This window comes from Lepidothrix coronata, unplaced genomic scaffold (assembly GCF_001604755.1).
Source record: "Lepidothrix coronata isolate B3197 unplaced genomic scaffold, Lepidothrix_coronata-1.0 Scaffold124, whole genome shotgun sequence".
In the NCBI taxonomy this organism is placed as follows: Eukaryota; Metazoa; Chordata; class Aves; order Passeriformes; family Pipridae; genus Lepidothrix; species Lepidothrix coronata.
The window spans coordinates 3,941,094-3,959,361 of NW_016690304.1; the positions used below are offsets into that span (position 1 = coordinate 3,941,094).

General features: G+C 44.7%; 1 long non-coding RNA gene across 2 annotated transcripts in view; it reads right to left on the reverse strand.

The window, feature by feature from the left end:
* LOC108502791 overlaps positions 1–17,848 on the reverse strand; it is a 142,947-nt gene extending 125,099 nt beyond the window's left edge. For both annotated transcript variants that reach the window (XR_001876625.1, XR_001876624.1), the window contains exons 1-5: positions 17,778–17,848; positions 9,802–9,961; positions 8,941–8,990; positions 8,509–8,578; positions 764–928 (exon numbers count right to left, since the gene is read on the reverse strand). This is a non-coding gene — a long non-coding RNA (uncharacterized LOC108502791). The remainder of the gene's footprint in view (positions 1–763; positions 929–8,508; positions 8,579–8,940; positions 8,991–9,801; positions 9,962–17,777) is intronic.
* Between the last annotated feature and the right edge of the window lie 420 nt (positions 17,849–18,268).

Sequence of the window (18,268 nt, forward strand, 5' to 3'; positions counted from 1 at the left end):
GAACATCTCACTGCCCACATCACTGCAGCTCTGGGAATGTTCCCACCCCACTGCCCACATCACTGCAGCTCTGTCCCCATCCCACTGCCCACATCACTGCAGCTCTGGGAATGTTCCCACCCCACTGCCCACATCACTGCAGCTCTGGGACCATCCCACTGCCCACATCACTGCAGCTCTGGGAACATCTCACTGCCCACATCACTGCAGCTCTGGGAATGTCCCCATCCCACTGCCCACATCACTGCAGCTCTGGGAACATCCCACCTCACCGCCCACATCACTGCACCTCCTGGAGTGCCCACAGACACAGCAAACCTCACACACCCGTCCTGCAGCAATTCAACATTTCTTTTCGACCCTGAAACAATCTGACATTACACTTGGAGATATCCAGCTCTCCAGAAGCACTTAAAAACCAGACACACCTCAAACAAGCAAAAAGCCTCCAGATTTCCTAAATCACCCGCAGTTTCTTCAGTCTGTGACCCAGCCTTACTCAGCCTCTTGCTACAGCACGTTTTGACAGCTATAATCCATTTAACTACAAAATATGGGTCCAAGACACTTTCAGTTTTTCCTCCTCACAGGAAAGCCTTCTCATTTAACCCACTTCACAGCTTATCCTTCTGCTTATCAGAAGGAACAGAAAAGACAGGAATGAAGAAAAACACAGGCAGAAACAACTTCTTAGAAACAAATGCTTGCATTTCTTCCAGAAATTTCGAATGTTATCACTGTTATTGCTTGGCATCCTGCTCACCTCCTCCTCCATGCAAGTGTGAGCACCAGCAGGAGCACAGGTCTCAGAGGTGCTGCACACACAGCTCTGCTCCATAGCTGTCGCTCCTGATTAAAATCTGCGTGTGTATCCCGCTGGAGCGAGGCTGGATCTCTTCTCCAGGACTGCCGTCAGCCTGCGTAAGACCTCCACATAAAACAAAAAGGGAAAAAAAAATTAAATGCTGCAGTTCTTTTTGTTCGTCTGGCTCAGCAATGAACGTCTAAATATAAAATTGTCATTTAAGGTGAGCTCTGTGTCCCAAGACAACGAGCTGGCATCCTGCAAAGCCAGGCATATATTTGCAGTTGCTGCCATCCAACACTCTGTGTTAAGAACAAGATTTAAGGGTCACGCTCTGTTATCTGTTACCTACTTAAATTACTCTTCCAGCACGTGAATATCAAATATTGCAAGAGCCTTTAAAAAACTATGGTAAGAAAAAGTAAGATTGATATGAACAATGTTCTAACCAAATGTTTATTGGAAACAAGTAGCACCCTGACTCCACTGATGTTTCACTCCTCTCTGCCAAGCCCTAAATTGGATGACATTGCTCCAAACGAGGAATAAAAATTTCCGTCCTTAATGTTGTCTCATTTGAGCTTTGATTTATAAGTTCTGAATTTTGCACATGAAAGCATTTTTAAGAAAATCCTACAAAGTAGGTCCCCTAATATAAAGAGCAACAGCAAAAAAAGGCATCACCAGGCTACTTTTGATAACTTTTTTTCCCATAACAAGTTTCCTGCAAACCAGGTGTTCTTCCATGTTTATTTCCAAACTTTTCTTCTGTCTTTCCAACTTTAAGGGGAAACAGATTCAACATTTTCGAGCATGACTTGAAGTGCTATGAAGAATTATTGGTCTGGGGAGCAAGGAGGACTTGCCACTCAAACATTTTTGGTTCTGGTGCCCAGAACACGGTCATCCTTCCATAGACTATTTCTAAAGCTGAATGCTTGGAAAAGTCCTGTCAACAGGATGCTGCAGCAGTGTTCAGCTCATTCTGCCCCTGGGAGTCTAGCATCACTAAAAACTTCCTGAGAAATTCTGAAGGAAAAACCCTTCCATTTTGACTTTAAAAGACACCATTGCAGGGTGCAATTAGCATTGTCTCATCACTTCTTTCATACCAGGTAATTTAAACTCCCTCATGTAACTGCAAACCAGTCTGTAATTATCAGTTTTCTTCTTTTCATTCTCTTCCCTTGCTTCTAGGAGGGAGACATCCAGCTGTAACAGTGTCACTTCCACCTTAGCACAACACATTTCTTGGTTGCAGTCAGCTCCAGGGAGTCACTGAGCAGCACATGGCCAGCCATGGAGGACAATTCCAGACCTCCCAGCCAAGGGACTCTGTAAGGATATGGTGCTGCCATGGAGGGCCCCCTCACATAATAAAAGAAAACAAGCCCTAAACATTTACTATTTGGGGTTCCCCTGAAGGCAAGGAAAGGATTCAAAACCGTGCAAAGTTAATTGTGCAAGGGAATTAGTACAAGGGGTCACTATACACAAGGGGATGACTGTCCCTCACTGCAAACCCTGGGCACAGATGTCCTTCATAGCACTGAGATGGAAGGGAACAGTCATCAGACAAGCACATCCCTCTGTGGAGCCTTTAAATTGCACCCCTGGTCCCTCCTGCGTACCTGAACTGCCCACCTGCATTTCCACAGCACCTCTTTACACCTTCCTTGGCCTCTCCCAAGCCAGGCTCACTGGCTCTTGCAGGGCTGGCTGGTACAAAGTGCCACAGGACCTCCTGCTGTTTTCCAAAGCAATAATCCCCATAAAATTTAACAGCTCCCTGAAGGTGGAGTTGGGAAGAAGCAAACAGAAAACTGAAACAAACATACAAGAACTTTCCAGCATGAACAACTGGGAAAAGGTCCTTTGAATCACCAGGTCAAAATCTCACAGCATTGTAGCCTGATCATTATGGGCTCTTATTTCCCATAATCTGTTCCAGGTGGGGCTCACTGACAATGCCAGAGACATCTACGGAAGCAGATGCCTTGCAAATTACTGGAGAAGCCAGGGATCATCCTGGTTTGGTGAGAGCCCCTGCTAAATGTTCCTCCTCCCTGTGCCTCTGCTCCTGCTCTCATGGGCACTGTGGTCCCAGGAAACCTTCAAGCAACAGTGCTTACAATCCCTGGCCCTGGGTGCAGCCCTGTCCCAGGAATTTGTAGGAACACCCTAGATAAACACCCCAGTCTGTGCACACACACCATCCTCAGGCACAGGGGCCACCGTGGTCCCCAAACACTGTGATGCTCCCTCAGCCATCACACCCTCATGATCATCATGAAGAAAACTTGTATTTCTTTTAAGGCCTCCCCCCAGCACCAAGCTCCAATCAGATAGTTCAGAAATGCTAGTTAAAAATAGACAGAACTCCACCTTTTGTTCTGGAACAAGTGCAATCATTTAAACTACTGTTAATAATGTCACTGCCAGGTAGTTGCTCTCACAAGATACCTGACACATAATCTATTACCATCAGCTTACATTCAACTACAAATGAGATGCAACAGCATTTAAAGCTGTATAGAGCTCTTCCAGCTGGATTAAAAAAAAACATGAATGAAAAGCAAATATGCATTTTCTTTGCTCTTCTCTCCGTCTGGCTCATAGCTCAAGGTCTGCATAGGTTGTAGGGGGTGATTTTTAAACTCCCACAGTCTTCTCAGAGTTTGTTAACAAGAAAAGCTAGATTTGAGCTACCAGAACTGCAAGACGCCACTGTAATGACAGCAACAGTCTCATCATTTTACCCAACGATGTTCCCATTCACAGAAGCACAGTGCTGATCTTCAGCCAAACACGCAGGAGAAAATTGCATTCATGCTCCCTGGTACTGCTGCTTCTCAGTAACCCATTACTGCACTGAAGCAGGTCCAAACCGCTTTCTCAAAGTCATTCCTTCTATCAGCTCTTCAGAGAGGTGGCAGAAGGGGCAAAAAGCAGAACATCTCCAACTCAAGGGTCCTTTACTCACCATGGGGTACAATCACTGACCTCAGGACATCAGTGAGACAGTACAGCAGTGTTAATGTTCCCCAGCAGGCAGGTCTTCTTGGCTCCCTTGAAAAATCAAGCCAGACCTGCCTAAACCTGAAAACAAGGCTGTGGAAATGCTATTCTCTGCAAATCCCAGATTTCTGCAGAGGGAAAAGCTCCCATCTAGCCACCTGCACAGGCACGTACCTGGGGTAGAGAGCAGAAATCACAATTTTGCATCTCAGACAGGGACACAAGAAACCCCTTCCCTGCCTGTCACTGATATTCAGCTCAACGCCGAGGTGAAGAGTCAGGCAATGTCTCAGTGTGAACCATCTCTGATAACCACAAAGTACCTTTACCTGCACCCTTGGCTCAACAAGAAGTTGGCTCCTTCAGCATTGAGGGAGTTTGCTGGCAGCGAAATCCTCACAGTTCTGAGCCTTTACCTCCAATTCAAATATTTTCTTTTAAAACAGCAAAAAATATTTAAGTGCTGTTAGTATTTGGCAGGTATCTTTGGGAGAGAGACAATCTACAATCAGCAGGAAATACGGTACCAATTCTGACTTTTTGTATATTCTATACATCATTATAAGCACACAATGTGCATGTGATTTTGGTTCAATAATGCGGTTTCTTCTCATAGTTGCATCTGGGAAGACAATCTGCTCTGGAAGGTCTCTTTTCTGTCAGTGAACAATCAAAGAGGTGTATTTGGCAGGACGCCTCTTTCTCTTCCATCATCTTGGATTTTGGCTTGGTTTGTGTTTCTTATACCTAACCTCTTATTTCCAGCTTTTATACCCACCAGTACTTGCACTGTGCTTAGCCAACACCAAAGCCCAGACATCACATACTTGCAGTCTTGACAAGTTTTATGGATTCTGACAAACGTGTAGCTGAATTTCTCACTAATCTTTCAACAGGACCATAACCCTCAGCACCTCTAAAAGAACTTTTACCCTTCAATTCCTCTGTGCCATGCACACATCGACTGAACAGCACCCCACAAGACCCTATTAAATCTTTAAAGCTCCAGGAAGTACATACAAATTTTATACCACATTTGAGAAAAGAAAATGAGCTCAGTAGCAGAGACAAAACAGAGAAAAACTGGCCAGAAGAGAGGACTGATTTAAGAGTTACAGCAGATCACTAACTGCACCTAAGTCAAAATCTCAATGAAAACAGATAAATCTCTTTTTGGACTTATCAGCAAGTGTGTCATCAAAACAGTGGTCTCAGATCAAGTCCTTAAACATCAAAAAATGTTTTTGAAAAATGTATTTTCCCCCCACCCCCCCTCCCCAAATGTTGCTGCTTTAACTTGCAGTTGCATCTTGTTCCTGGCTTTCCCCTTTACCACAGGATCACGAGCCTAAGAGATGCTCCAACTCTGACACTCTCAGGCTACTCAGATTTCCCCAGGAGCTGTGGTATTGGCACGAATGCCACAAAGCCAGTAAAGCCATGAGAGTCAGCAAAACCAATAAGCACTGGACATCCCTTAAGGAAGCTTTTCCCAGCACCCTGAACCCCCTCTCCGCACAGAGAACGCACCAGGGCTACTGCAGAGGCTTCCACACTTATCTCCTCATCAGAGGAGTCTGTTGTACAGGAGAATGGTGGGAGAATGATGCTCCCTGGAGGTGCTTCCAGGCCTCATCAATTCACTGTGGTGCCACAGTGCTGTACTTGCTTTAAATTCAGGTTTCTTAGACCACATGCATAAAAGACAACCTCAGCCTAATTTAAAACCAAATACATCTCTGCAACCTCTGATCCATAAAAAGCTGGAAGACACTGGAAATGCGCAGTTCTCAAAGTATACTGGAAAAACTGCATGTTACTGTGTAGTTTTGGGGAGGGGGGTTGTTTCGTTTTGTTTTTTTCAAGCACTGCTGTATGTTTGCAAAGGTTTAAGGGCCAAATGCTGCACAGAGCAGAATTTCATTCTGAAGCAGCAGATCAGTATAAAGAACACGAGGAAGTGCCAAGACCTTGCATTTTGCTCCGTGTGTTGGCAGAGAACTGTGTTCCCAACAGAGAAACAATCCCTATGTCCTCCCTTTAAAGCCACTTCCACTATGGTAAGTCCAGGGAATTAAAATTTCAGTTAAGATCTGTTCCTACAGAGCATGTTTTTGCTTCCAGGATGCTCTAGCTAAGTTCATCCTACCCACCACTCCATACTTACATAAGCTGTTGGCTGTTACCTGTTGTGCCCAATAGACATGTCCTGACTCCTAAGGGACTTGCACGCACACCTGCAGCAAGGAGAGTGTCTCAGATCTAGTCACACTCATTTCACTTGACAGCTACATCTTCAGCCCTAGGCAAGAGCTCCTCAGGGCTGATATTTCAGGGAAGAACAGTTCCTTGGCATGTCTTTATTCTGGGAGAAAGCATTTTTGATTGGGTTTCTGCTTCCTCGTTTTCCAAAAGCATTTTCCAAGCCCTCTACTTAGAGCTGTTGTTTTCATGATCACGTTGTTCACAGCTCAAATCCCAGTGCTGCAGCTCAGGATTGCCGGGGTGAGCCAAGCACTGGTGGGCAGCCCCAGAGATGACAAACCCCTCAGGGGCACACAGCCCATGTTCACATGGGCTCACGTCACCCGTACAAACAGCGTGTTCCACTCTGTTGCTTTCCTCTCAAACTGCTCTAAGTTTAAACAGCTCTAAGATGCTTTCAACCATCAAATAATAGAGGCTGTGAGCTCCTTGCTAGCAGCAGCAGCAAGAGCCTGTGCCTACTACTTGAAGGCAAATTTCTGTCTCCAGCAGGAGTTCCCCAACTTGCTCTGCTCTGCTGCATCCTTTCCAAACAGCTATAAATTCAGGTTATTGGAAGACACTTAAAGCTTTCAAAAAACCTGAAAACCTGAGCTCTGCTTCTCTCTGATATTTTATCTAAGAGCCATACAGAAACTCGTAAGGCAGTTTACTGCAGGTTTGCCCAAACTCACCCCTCAAACCAGGAAGCACCAAAACAACTTTTACTGTTATCTTCTTCAGGATACAGAAATCTAGGCCACCAAGCAGCCCTAAAGTGGCTTAAAAGGTGTGCTGGGGTTCAAATCTAATCTGCATGGACAGAGTTTGCAGTATCAGTATGTGTTTAAATGCATTCATATGCATCATATATAAAGTCCAGCAATCAGACCACTTTATTTTTATGCCCTGTGATCCACAGCAACAAGGATTGAGTTGGTTTTGAAAAAAAAATGCCCTGGATTTGTTCTATTATGCTACCAAAACCCCCCCAAAATATAACACTTATTCCTAATCTTCCCTGCAAAGTCTTGCCTGATTGCCTGTTGTCTGCATTATCCCAAAGGGAACATAAAAGCAGAGCAGCAAAGAGGAAAAAAGAAAGAGATGCTGGTGGGATGAGAGAAAGGATTGCCAGGTCATCCTTTGCTCATCATAGCATTTGCTGATTTTTCAGTTAACAGCTCTTGCCACTGTCCTATTTGAGTCTTTGACCTTTTTTCCCCTGAGGGCTTTTCCAAGCAGTTATGGCTGTTTCATTGCCTGGGCCCAGCACTGCAACCATCAACAACAGGGCTATGCTGCACCCAGTGGCCGGCTGGAAGGATATAGGTTTGAACAGAGAAAACCTGCAGGGTCTTTCCTCTATGCTTTTGTAGTTCCCAAGGCCTCATTCTCCATGCTGCAGCCATGAGCCAGCTGGGAAGCAGTGCCTGATCCTCCTCCTCTGTTTTCTCAGCTGTTTTAACTATGTGGATTATGAGGGTGTAGCGGTGGTTCCTTCCTGGCCCCTATTAAACCCTGACAGAGGAGCACCACAAAGTCCTCACAGCCACAGCCCCTGGTCTGCCATCAGGTCTGTTGCCTGGAAGCTCTTTTACAGCAGGCAGCCAGTAGCACAGACAGATCCAGACTGCAGACTGAGAAATGTGGCTGTTTTCTCCCCTTGAATTCATACTGGTCTTTATTTTGCTGACAGAGACCTGGCAAACTCCATCCCCTGTGTTGCAGCTGCCATCTGCAGGTACCCGAGCTCCTCGCTGGGGAACAGCCTCTCCCGGGAATGGAAAAGGGGATGTGTCTGGTAGAAAGGCTTTTCCTCCCCATCCACCTCGCTCACTGTATTTCTGCCTCCCATCTGTGAATCCCTTCTCCCTTTCCCTCCTCTCTGCTTTCTCCATATGCTTGCACCACTAACATCTATATTCTTCCTCACCTTCTGCCCCTCTGCTGATCAGGCAGAATTGCAGTCTAAGCTTTCAGTCACCCCCAAGCATCAGAAATAAACATAATCCCTCATCCTTCCTCAAATCTCACCTTTCCTCAACAACAGCAAGGAAACTCACTGCCAATGCTGCCCTCTATACTTTGCTGGGATGCCACTACTTAGCACAAAACCACCAGAAAGATCAAAATCCCCTACATTACCAGGTGATCCCCTCCTGTCCTCGGAGGCCCCTTCAAGCCCCTTCATTTGCAGCTGCTCCCTAGTGTTGCCCTCCCAGTCAGAGTCAGGAGCAGTGATTTCAGCAGTGACTTTGCTGGCACCTCTGAGACTGTCCCACATCTGAGGCTAAACAGAAACCCAGTTTCACATCCTGCCTACCCCCTAAACCACTCCCTGATCAGAGATCAATCCCTCTCCCCGTATCAGCATGTTAAAGCTACAGCACCCTGTCCTCTCATTCTCAAGCAGAGCATTTTTTAAATTATCTACCTACCTTTGGAAGTAAAGCTCCTGTTTTATCAAGGCACACACACCATGCTACCTTTTATCATCTTGTCAGCAAGCTGAGAGGGAAAACAGCAAAACATGATTCTGTTAGAGGGAAAAGCTCGTTGTCACAGCCCAAAAATGTTTTCAATTACCTTCTCTCCCTGCTGCAAAACCCTGCTCGTGAAACATGCAGACCCCAAAGGGGAAAAGCAGGTACCTTAGCATATCATAAAAGCAAATAGGCAAATACTGGCCCTGCTTCATTTCTAACCATCCCCTTCTCAACCAGACAAGCCTCCCCCCACCCTGAGCAAGTCTTTGAGCACAAGACAGTTCTACAAACCTGCACTGAGAAATACTTTTATTTTCTATCATGCACCTTGTGACATCTCATAATAAACACCTCAGAAACATGGTGGATGGCAACTAAACTCACTTATCTCAGTCTGGGTACAGGAATGCCTTTGCTCATCTTCTGGCTTTGAACTGTATTAAGACCAAAGACAAAGAATAAGAATTAACAGTTTTAAGTGCTTGGTTTTGTACCCAAAATCCTACCGTGACTTGTGTTTTCATTTCCTCTGTCCACTGCCTGAAAAAATGGTGCTTTAGGGGAGGTAACAGAGCTATTTGATATTTGTATCAACACATATTGTGCAGGTTTGGAATTGTCCAAGCTACTAAAAAAAATATTTTAACTCCAGCAAACAAAGTTGTGATCTTTGATTACCATGAATATTCAGCAGAGGCAGTGTAAAACCATGCTCAGCAGTAGCTCTGCTACTCATAGCTTAGTCTTTGCATAATTCAAGACTTTCTTTTGATAGCGAATCAAGGCTCTGTGTGGGCACCGAAACAAACCTGATAGAGCTTGTGAGAGCTAGAAAATCATTACCTAATCTAACACAGCAGCAGGCAATATTCCTCTTCCTCCTCCATTATCTTCACAATGCAAGGTAAGAGCCATGCTGAACATAACCACCACGCAAGCAGGGTATCAGAAATGTGCCCCTCCCTACCATGTCCCCCAGAAGAGCTCAGAGATGAGCAATTCTGCTCATCCACATGCAGATCCAGCAGGGTATAAAAACACAACAGTAAAAAAAAAAAAACAAAAGCAGAAATGGTCCCAAAAATGGGCACAGGAAAGGGAGACCCACAAAGCTTCAACACCACTTTAAGAGAAACACACCAGCTGTATTAACCACGTGCTTTGCCACCGCACTGGACACAAGCACCGGGGACTGGGGACACTCCCTGATGGTTAAAAGGAGAGATTAAATAGAAAAATACATACATGTGTTTCCTAAAAACTTCTTTGTAGTGTGAAGATTTTACATTTCCTCCAGATTTGAACACGCCCAAATGGTCAAATAGCCTCATCCCTGCCAGGGGGCACACATTGCTGGGTCTTCTTCCTTCCGGGGCTCAGCAGGAACTTGGGGAACATAGGGAAGCTGAAATGGGTGGATAAAATGAACAGAGGTGTCAATGGCCCTATGAAAGTTTTAATTAAAACAGAAGAGGTACCATATTAAAGAGTAAAGAGCAACAATGCTTTTAAGTAGGACAAGACTGGCAACTGAGTGCAGATTTCTTGCAACATCACAATACTTGTGCATCCATATCTGCCCCCTCCAGACAAGGGGGCTTCATGACTCCATGGACAGTGCCCACAAACCGCAGGGAAGCCCTGCAAGGAAGGGAGGTAATTCCCACTCTCCTGGTGAAGCTCTCACCAAGAGGAAATTTCATAGTTGGATTCCCACACAAGCTCATCAAGTCCAGCCCAATTAAATGAGTTCCTCATTAAAAAGCCCAACGAAACACAGGCTTGTCAGAGTGCAGTACCTCACCATGCAAGTCACTGCAGCCACATCTGCCAGCAGAGCACTGGAGACAAGTGTCTCCACACATCCACATCAGGTGAGCCAAGCAGAGCCTGAACTAACACTGAGAGAGCTTTAAATAACAGTACTGTACAAAGCTATGCTATAGCCAGACCCAGCTATACCAATTGTCACCCAGAAACTTCATCTCTGCCTTTGTGAGTGGGAGCTGGGTGCAGCTCAGCCCCTGGGGCAGCTCTCCAGTGATGCCAGGAGCTGCCAGCCAGATCCTGACCCCCTGCATCCAATCCACCACGTCCCCCCTGCTAACCCAGCACGAGCACAGCAGCTCACTCACTGCCTGTCCCCAGTGCAGCTGTAGTGACAGGTTTATTCCAGTTTAATATTAAAGCCTGGAAGACTATTTGCATAATTAAACATTGATCCGCTCTCCCTCTCTGCATGTGCTTCTAAATTCATGTGAAATACATTAAAGCAGTGTCTGCCTCAGGACAGACCCTGCCACCTTTGGTCTGGGAGGAATCTTTGCCCATATTCAATTTTTGGACTCGGAATGGCTATTTTAGCACTGGGCTCATGAAAGCAAATGACTCCCCTTTCCCCCAGGAAAGAAAGCCTGCAACTTTTGGGTGTCAGTGACAGGTTGTGGGCTACCCTGGGCACTCCATGGGTAGCAAGTGTGTCCAGCCACCTTTTTTCTAGGAGGAATCTTCATCCATATTCAATTTTGGGAGTCAGACTGGCAGTTTCAGTGCTGGGCTCCTGAAAGCGAACGATAGCCCTTTGCTCAAGGAAAGAAAGCCCTTAGCCTGTATGTCTCAGGTCTGGGTTTTGGGCCACCCTGCAGATGTAATGTGGTGCCTGTCCCCTATGGAATATTCTGTCCATCTTTAGAAAAACCTGCAGAACTTCTAAAACGTAAAACCAAGATGCAAGGCCAGGGGCATTTTCCTTTCTACCAGGGAACAAAGGAAGAGAAACAAAGGGACACGGGGATTAGCTTCCAGGCTGGCACAGGAGAGGGGATATAATTGCTAGGCTTTGCTACTGCAATGCCCATAATCTTCAGCTGTGGGTATTTGGACAAAACAGCACACCCAGAATAAGCAACAAAATCACAAACAAGAGGTATATTACAGAGCTGGTTTTCAAAATGTATTACAAGCTACTACCAGTGGGCATCCACGAGCCCACCTTTTTGTCAAACAGTAATTGAGAAAGTGTAATGCTCAAGCAATCCAAAGTAACTTTGTATTATTAAGTATTTTTGAGAAACGAGAGGATTCTGCTTGATAAAAAAGAAAGAAGAGACCCCGAGACCTGTAACTCAGATATATGGCTACTGCAGGTCAGCATGCTGTCCCACAGCTCATCGTCCTTCCCCAGCTGAACCTCAGAGGGAACATAGGTGGAAAAGCAAAACAGTTCTGGGAAGATATTGGATAGCCCCATGGAAATGCAACTGGTCACAGAGGAGAGTCTGCAAAATCCCAGGGTGAGCTTACACAGCCCTGCATAGTCAGGAGTGGGACAGGAGTTGACTCTCATCTAAAGGAGAATCAGCTGTACCTTTTCCTTTGGGAAAGAGATGACACCAGTGAAATCAGTGACAGAGCAGTTCCAGTGCTCCTGGTAAAAGGGAAGAAGAAATTGCAGCCCACCACAGGCAATGTGGGGAAAACAGCCTAAAAACAATATTAAGCTTAAAATCCGTATGACAGTTCTGTTGACCAGTCAAAATGTTTGCTTTTGTCACCATGCTAGGAAAGCATTTCAAAGGGCACACACATGCACAGGATTCATGCTGAGACGACTCTGCATTTGATAAACTAATAAAATCTCTCTCATACATATGGCTGCTCAGGGGAGACAGACAAAACCAAGCCAATCTCCACAACTAAGTCAGATGACAAGGAAAGACTTGGGAGAGCACTTGTGGCAATGCTGACACCTGGGGTAATTTTCCCATTTTGGAAGAGGGTCATCCCAAAGCTGCCAAAGTTTGCCAGTGTCCATCTTCAGAGGGGCATTGCCACGCCCGGCCTCAGCCCAACAGAAAAGCAGGAGCATTTTCTTCAGCTGCCCAAATTTTCCTGGTTTTCACACTCAAGCCATGAGCACAAGCTGCCCCAAACTGGGACTGAAGGGGCCTCCAGCTGCAGAACTGCGTGATGGGAAGAGGATTTTTGCTCCTGGCAGGAAGGGGCTGAGGCAGCCACCAGGCAAGGGCAGGAATGCAGGCTCTCCATGGGTAACTTCAACAGGCAACGCCAGCAATGCCACTTTGGGGAAATTTCTTCAGCGTAGGAGGTGTAATTTGGAAATAAACCACTTCTCCATGTAAATTGTACAAAACCAACCCCACAGAATGCATGAAAATACCCAAGTGCTCAAATTAATTGCTTTCATGGGAGGCAACCAGTAGATAAATAGCCAGCGTGAATATTTTAAGTTCCAATTTCTATCTTGTGCTACCATAAATTATTTTCACATTTAAATAACAAACTTGTATTTAAGTCAATCTGGGTTTAACAGTTGAGTCACAATTGAAAAACATCAGGAGAATCCTACTTTTGCTGCAAGCACTGATTATTCTGTATTTCCAAAATTGTAAATGGAGGATTGTAACCTTTCCCCCCTAGCTATCACAGAATAAAATTGCATTAGATTTTTTTTCTTTTAAAGTCTTTCTGAAATTTTTACTGAGACCTATCAGAATATCTTTTGTCTGCATCAAGTCTTTTATTTTCTTTATATGAATAAATACTGAGATTGTGGCAAGTAGTTGAGTTGTTCTGCCTAACATTTATAAAACTTGTTTTGCCTTTCGTTTTGGGCCCTTCCTTAAAGGTCAGCAAGCACCACACTTAATCTGACTTGTAATTACTCTGGTAAACATGGCTAAATAGGTAAATGCCAGCGCATTTAAGTATATAACATTAAATGCACTGCTTCCTGTTCCTAATGCACTAGTTAACAAGAAAAGCTGAACTACAGCACTTCTCTGCTGCTGATTTATAAGCCAAGATGAAATGGAGCTTGCATGTCTTTCAACTGACTGGAAAGGCCCTTTTTCCTCCACAAAATTCACTGATTACTTCTACCTGCTCTTCTTCAGGAGCTGAAGGAGGACAGAATAAAATAGCTGTTTTGCATGAGCAAGGAAATAACCCAAGGTGCAACAGGTCAGCCCATAATGTAATATACTCATATCAGCTTCAAGGGCCCACCTGAATTTTGGCAGTCATCTGTTACATTGATCAGATTACCTGGTGACAGTGAAATCCAAAGGATGCATATTTCAGAGCCTTCCATGAGGAAGCAAGCCAGGCAAGCCAGGGAAGTAACCAGCATCACATCCAGACAGTGTCACGTGCTACCAGCAAGCAGAGCCTTGCTCAAGGACAGAGTCACCCTCTCCCAGGGGAGAACAGCAATAAATCCATGAATTTAATGAGTTATGATAAATGAACCAAGAAGGAGCATAGGATCACGTGTGCAGGGAGCACAGTGAGGCCACAGGGAGTTTTCCCCAGCAGCACAGCGGGGCTGGGAAAGAAGTGAGAACCACCACCAAAACAAAGGGGAAGCTGCAGGGAGCTCCAGTTTGGAGTCTGCTGGCTCCTGCTGACGGGAAAAGCAGCCCTGAGTGGGCATGTCAGCCGCTTCCCTCCTCACCCTGCTCAGACACAGCCCCCTGTTGAGTGAGCTGCCACAGCATCTCTGCTAGTCTGGGCTCACAAATCACATCCTGGCTTCTCCACGCTCAACACATTCACAGTCTGGTTTTCCCACATCCCACCCAAAATCTCTGAAAGGTCCTGCTGTCCCTGGAGCGCCTCTTCTGTAACTTCCTACAGGGCTGGACCACTAAAGCCCAGGCCAACAGTGGCTGCACAGTTGTATTTCTCATCCGTGCTTCCATGTGCTATTTCCTCAGCGGGAGGGCAGTGGAACATAATTTCTACACTTTAAAACCTAACTTCTTCTGTAAGGCTTCTCTGCTACCTTTGCCCGTAATCAAAATATAATTTTTCAGCAGCATTTGCATTTCTCCTGTGAGAATGGAGCATAAAAGCAATTCAAAGCCCTAACAAAAGGAATCACAGGTTTCTGTGTAAAAACAAATAGCTCTCATCCCACTAAACCCCACAGCTACTGCAAATCACTTGATACAATATTTAATACAAATACCAGACTCCAGTCCCTGACTGAGCCAGGATAAAGAACCTACTCTAAAAAATAACCACCTTATATATCACCCCGCACATCAACGTTAAGTGAAATGAAATAACAAAATCATAATTTCCCAACCACGACTCTTGTCAGAGCCCAGCCTAAGAAAATTGTCAGCCAGTATTTGACTAATACTCGCATTAATTTCATTGAACCCACTGAAGACTGCTGTGAGACTGTTAATGCACCACACCACTGCCACATGCCAGGATAGAAATAGCTAAATCAGATCAAGACTAGTTCATTGTAAGCAATGAAAATCTCCTGTCAATCTAGGAAAGAACACAGTACTTCTCCCTATGAATAGATCATAGGCACAAAGCAGGCACAGTAGGAGCAGAGGTGCATTAACTTCAACGTTAAATACCCACTTTCTGTGCTGTCATTTGCACAGGCACGACACCAGCACTCAGTGCAGCTGCAGCAAGGGTGCAAACCCTGTTGGGCTGTGAGGGGTGGCCAAACCACAGCAAAGGCTGCCCGAGTCTGACACCAGCTCCCAGCCTCTGCCAACTGGCCTACACGTGCTACAGAGCCATCTGAAGTTCAGGTCATAACTTCCGATATCACTTGCAAGAAGAAAACTGCAAGAGTTTTTGTCAAAAGGCTGTTTGTCACCAGCAAGCCTCCATGCATGGAGTGGACTGGGAGCTCCACAGAGAGCTTAGTCTCAAGGGAAACACACACTAACTGATGCACCAAAACTGGAATTGTGCAATTCCCTATATCACTCCCAAATCTGATTATTGGTCCCCCATCAAGCATCATTAAAACATAATTGCATAGTCTCTCTTCAGCTGTGTGTACACTACAAATAACTCATATTTTGTGGTAAGTCTGCATGTGCCAAATGTGATATTTACACATTATTTAAGTTTTTACATATCCCTAAGAGCTGAACAAATTAATACTTTGATTAACTTAGCCATTTGCTCATGTGCAATTATTTTCTAAAATTAATGCATTATTTAAATTTATTCAATAAAATAGCTTCTAGGGTGTTTCTTCTTTGGGTTCATTATAAGCTCTGAAGATCAAACATTCCTCATTTGAGCTGTGTGGCTTTGATTATAATTGTTAAGGTAAATCACAGGGCACTCCAGCTCTCCCTGGATTCGACAAGTACAGGCACACTCCTGCACACAAGTCAAATTTGGCACTCAGGGTGGACAACACAACCTTGCCATTTGCTCTCAGCAGATGCTCAGCCAAACAAATTTAGACAAAGGTTTGTGAAAAGGGAATGGGAAGGGCCCATGACTGCAGCTTGAGTTAATTCTCTATAAATACTTCCACAGGACACCTCTCCCCCTCCTGAGCCCCTACCCCAGGATCCTCCCCAACAGCAACATCCTGGCAGTAAGACCTTATATGCACACTCTGGGATTTCCCAGTACACAGGAACAGTTATTAAATTGCATCATGTTCTTTGTTTAATTTATAATACACTCTCTTTTCTACATGCCCTATATAATCTCTTTTTAATAGGTAATACAGTTGTATATCACACTGTGTGCCAGTATTTCCCATGGGGAGGCTGGGACGTGCTCTCTGACGGCGCTGGCTCCAGTACAGAAATTCCCTGATGCTCCTGCTCCAACTAGGAGCAAGAGTGTAAATATATGGCTTGTAATCAGCATTCAGCACCAAGGAAGAAGCACAAGGGGGAAAACAACATCAGAGTGCTCCGTGCCAGGGAAGGTTTTCAAAACACGGATGAGTCCTTCACAGTCCAAACTATCTGTTGTCTTTCTAGTGTACATCTGAAAAACTACCAACAAAAGCAATTAGCTCTAGAGAAATATTTAATTCCCAGCAATACATAAAACTACTTTGCTCTTGCTTTTTAATTGGAAAACATGCTACCGAGAGCATTTCCTGCAGATTTTGAACTGACCCTGCCATCAGCACGAGTCTCTCTGGGATTTGCATTTATCATGGTACAACTTTATCAGTAACAGCAATTACTACTTTTTAGACACTGATTTGTCTGTACCAAGCCTCACCTCAAAGCTCAGAAATAGCAATCTTAGGTGTTTTGGAAAGTTTTTCCAGCTTAATCATAACCCAGTATAACCAAACTTAAGACATGCACGCACCCTGCCCACTGATCACAGGTACAGAGAGCACGAAGGCACATCTCTCTTTATACAAAGAGCTGTCTGAACAACACAAGTCCACCTTTATTTTAGGGTCTTGTCTCTCTCAAGTTCCCCATGGTATGCACTAAACTTAAGTACAGTCTTTATTCTGACTGAACCAGACATATAAATGTGTGTATCCTCAAGGAGAGAGCACTTGATGACAGGTAACTTCTAAGTCAAAAATACATAGAGCATGGGGTACAACAATTAGTTCATTATCTCTTGGCTAGTCATTGAATTAAGGTCTTCTCAGTGATCAGAAACCAAACTGAGACTGGTAAAATGTACTGTACTTAAGTTCATTCAGATCTGTTCAAGGTCTTCATAGGACTTCAAAGTCCCAGGGTTAACTTTGAGCAATTGAGCCACTTTTTAAACTCAAATGGACCCGATTTTGACTGTGGTAAATGTAAGTAATACACCACTTAAGTCACTTTTCCAGTCGGAACGCAGTAAATAAAATCAGAGTTCAATGAGTATTTTCCCCCCACCTTGGGGGAAAGCAGTACACAACATTCCAAAGGGAGCAGAAAGTGTCATTACACTTAGTGAAAACATTGCCCCTTAAAATGAGCTGACAAGTCCTTAAAAACATGGAGTGTTGCCTTTAAAAGAAGGCTCTTGCAGAGATTCAAGTTTTTGCCATATGGCAAGCTACTGTGAAGGACAGCAATTTAAAACATTTTTTCAGTAAAACTTAGCCCCTACTGCCACCTGCAGTTCCCACAAAAAACACTCTCTGATTTAGTGTTTCCATTTCCAAGCACAAGCTGCTGCACACCCGTGGGTACAAAACAGGGGTGCCACCTCAAATCAGGCAATGTTAAGGGTCGTCCTTCACATAATATTGAACTGCTCAATATTATATGAGAGTGGGTCACATTCTGTTCTCAACCACACCCCCAACACCTATTAAAATACCACCAAACTCGATGGGATGCAGCCTAGAGACACCTCACAGGTCAGAGTTCTGGCCCTGCAGTTTACTGTCCCCTGTGAAAGTGAATTGTGCATATTAAAATACACAAACCCTGACGACTCACAGCATCTGTGTAACGCGGCCCGGATATGGACACGGGGAAGTTCACTCACGGATCAACACAGGCTGCAGACTGGAAAAGAGTACACCACTTCATCAACATGGCTCCCCCTTTTATAGGGGAGCTGGGAGAACTTTCCAGAGTATGGTGAATAAGGGGAGGAGTTTTGGGAAAGACGAACAACGATTGGGTACAGAGTATAAAGGGGAGGGATCACAATAGAATATGCATAAGTACGAAGTGGAACTCTCGTGGGAACAAACCATTACAACATGGGGATAGGAATAAACCATTACTTTAAAACATCAAAACAGCCATAAACTTGTAATTTCTCTCCATTCAACAGTCTCAGTTAAGCAAGTCCATTATTTTAAATCCATTCCTCTTCTTCTGTGACTTCTTTCAATGCCGCAGCCCAGCACTGGTAGGCTTTTCTCTCTAATTGTTTGGAGTCCTCACCCACATCTGTGTGCATCTCCATTTCTTCCTCTGGC